This window comes from Sinocyclocheilus anshuiensis, unplaced genomic scaffold (assembly GCF_001515605.1).
Source record: "Sinocyclocheilus anshuiensis isolate Anshui unplaced genomic scaffold, SAMN03320099.WGS_v1.1 scaffold737, whole genome shotgun sequence".
Classification (NCBI taxonomy): domain Eukaryota; kingdom Metazoa; phylum Chordata; class Actinopteri; order Cypriniformes; family Cyprinidae; genus Sinocyclocheilus; species Sinocyclocheilus anshuiensis.
The window spans coordinates 916,425-919,757 of NW_015540908.1; the positions used below are offsets into that span (position 1 = coordinate 916,425).

General features: G+C 35.1%; 1 protein-coding gene across 4 annotated transcripts in view; it reads right to left on the reverse strand.

Annotated features, from left to right (window-relative positions):
• The window catches only part of LOC107689168 (regulation of nuclear pre-mRNA domain-containing protein 2-like), a 25,050-nt gene that overhangs the window by 5,151 nt on the left and 16,566 nt on the right, over nt 1-3,333 (reverse strand). The window contains exons 11-12 of one of the 4 annotated variants that reach the window (XR_001634309.1): nt 3,154-3,262; nt 2,920-3,073 (exon numbers count right to left, since the gene is read on the reverse strand). The exons of 1 other annotated variant lie outside the window; for it this stretch is intronic. The gene's annotated coding sequence lies outside the window, so the exon portion shown is untranslated. Of the gene's footprint in view, nt 1-1,733; nt 1,870-2,919; nt 3,074-3,153; nt 3,263-3,333 lie in introns of those variants that run through there. 2 more of the 4 variants (XR_001634308.1, XR_001634306.1) reach the window with 2 other exon arrangements.

Sequence of the window (3,333 nt, forward strand, 5' to 3'; positions counted from 1 at the left end):
AAATATTAGATGAAAAACAAACTTAAAAACAAAAATCCAGGATTCGTACAGAAACTGCTAAATGAAATTCCAGGACTTTCAAGAACTTTTCAAGCACTACTTCTTTGGTTTTCAAGGACTAAAATCAGAGATCACAATATTGTTATTATCTTTCAAATTCTAATAAATAAACTAATAAAACAAAATGGTACAAATAACGTGCAGCACATGCAAAGCATGCAATGACTGTGGCAACTCTAACATTTGAAAGGATACTATGGCAAAGCTATCGCTTTCCTTATTCAAAGTTATTTTTTTTTCATGAATATATGATTAACCTGAAGAGTAAAAGCTTCATCATACACTTGTGAAGTCATGAGCTATATCACGCTCGCAGACACTATACACTTAGCTCACGAGATGAGACTAAATACAGATACTTGGTTCACTAGATTGCAACAATATTTTAAAACTATTTTAAGAAATATTCAATGACAAAATATTTGTCTTTTAATCACAAAAAGCTGAGCTGTATGTAGTTGTATTTTGAAATATTTTAACTAATCTAGAGCCGTAACAAGAGTTATTTTTGTAATCAAGTAATCTACTGATTATTTTGACAATTGAGCAATCTAATATTTTTTAGTAATAAAAATAAGTGAAAAACAGGCTTTAGTATCACTACATTTATATACTGTATATATATACATATTAAACTAACGATGAGACAATAATTGGTTCAAAAAAGTATCAAAACCAAGTAATCGCAAGGCTTTATTGAACAACACTGTTAAAATAAACTAATACATCTATGACCAGCTTAAGTACATTAAGTATTATAACAAATACCTGCAGAGATTCACTTTACAGCGTGACTCAATGACGTTTAAATCCATTTAATTTTAATATTTGGCCACAAGCAAACTCAGAGCGAGGGTTTGAACTTTTATTTTGAAATCGCGAGACGCGACGTACAACACATCGCATATGTAGAAATATGATTATGTATTCTCCTGTGTTGAAATAGGTTTATAAATGATTTACGTTACAAATCTAGTGAGATAACGCGCACTGTTTTCCCAGATGAACGTTAAGCAACCCAAACTCACAGATAGACCTGGGCGATAAAACGGTATCGGTATTTATCGACGGTACACCTTCTTCGATAATGATATAATAAACAGTTTAAACTTTTAGAAAACACGTCGCAAATTTGTGGAGGTTTATTCCTTTTCACTGCGTCTCATATGTTTTTAAAAGCAATCTGCGTGATGGGCGATTCGGCTCTTTGGATTAAGCAATGCATAAATACATGACGCTGTTTTGTTCATAATTGTTTATGCAATTTATGAAATTATATTTGATTTATATGAGTTAATTTAGACATAATGCGCGTTTTTTATAGACTATTACTTCCTTGCGTTGAACATTTAAAATGTGCTGCATTATGTTGCTCATTGCGCCCTCCTGTGGCCTCGGGAGACAAGCCAAAAGTTGAACCTATTTAATCTGCATATAAAACATTAGAAATGAGATATTTGTCTAATTTTAATTTTGTTTTTGACTGTTAAAACAAAAAAATATTTGTCGTTTGTCTCAATAAATTGAGTTAATTTAAAAATACAGTGGTTAAATGTAAACATTTTTTTCTATCGCTCTTTGTTTTAAAAAAGGTTATAAAAAATGTCAACACTTGTGTTTTTTGATATGATTGATCCTTTTGCAAAAACGACTGAATTGCTTTGAAGCTGTACCTGCTCAGGTGTGCAGAAGATGTGCGAGTGGTCCTGGCAGAAGCGCCGGACTCTGGTTAAACCCCCCAGCGCCCCCGAGTGTTTGTTATGGTGCAGCGCGCCAAAATCTGCTCGAACCCGCTGCTCCAACATCACACTGCACACAGGACACCATTCAAACGAAGAAATAATCTGACAACTGTCTTACGATTTGAGAGAAGTTATGTAAATTAAATGACACACTTTATAATAAACACACGGTCCAAACGTTTGTGGTTGGCGAGACTTTTTAATGTTTTGAGAAGTTCTGCTCACCTAGGCTGCATTTAATTGATCAAAAATACAGTAATATTGTGAAATATTATTACAATTCTCAACTTTTACTTTTCTTCGAAAATCTCAAAAAATGCTTTACTTGTCGAGTATACAGTAATATTTGATCCATCAGGCTTTTGTGGCTCATATACAGTGAAAATATGGAGGAAAAAACAGCTACTTTTTATTTTGAGAAATATGCAATTTGGTGCAGATGCTGATTTTTATATGATCTCAAAGTAAGATGGAATTCTGATGCTTGTAATGTAAATCAATGAGATCTTTATGACAGTATATATGATATAAATATGAGTCGTCACTCTATATCTCCAATAATATTTCTTAGTAAGATGAGATTTAAATGATCCAAACATATAATGCAATGCAATCTAATCTGAGAGATGAAGAAATAAACGCTCCTCAGAAGCCTGATGATCAGATTTGAAAGATACAAATGAAACAAACTGTGCTTGAAGGTTTTTTTTTTTAAGGTTAATGCAAGTCTAAAGTAGGCTAGGCTGTAAATGTAAATGCTGTAAATGAAACTTTCTTTGTTTCTTATTGAAGCTACAAAAGCCCTTCAGTCAAGAGCAGTGAGTGATCTGGTCTTTTGTAGTTTGATTAATATTAAGCACACAGTCAGGAATATTAGCCCGCTGTCACTTTAAGAGCGCACGGATCCAACGAATGTATTTTCATTCTCAACTCTTTACGTTCATTTATGACCGACGAGGGTTTACGTGAATAATCACTAAGCGCCGCATTAGTTTAGGCGCGCACCTTGAGCTAAAAGATGACTTTACGCTTTACATGTGCGTCTCTGAGCACGTCCCATTCTGCAGAAGTTACACGATTTCACTGATTTGAAAACTGAGCTTTTATGGAGGAACGAAAGCGCAGCGCTGGAAAGGGGGTGGAATGGGGCGCAATAATTGTTTTAACTCGATTATTGTTTTTTCATAACTGTTGGAGGCCAAAATCGAAATTGAAACTGTATTTCGATTAATTGCACAGCCCTACGCTAGATGCAGTGCTAATATCAGGGGCTGGAAAGAGAAGAGACAGCGTTTACTTGTTCCTTGTTAACGCTCTAAGGCAAAACTCTTAAACAATCAAAAGCTTGTACCTGTCTGCCCTCCAGTGAGTCAAAACCCAGCAGCTGCAGTTCACACAGTCCTCCACCAGAGGGAGACTTAGATCCCACAGATCTCCATTCACTCTGTACACCACTGCACCTTTAACACACACACACACACACACACACACACACACACACACACACACACACACACACACACACACACAC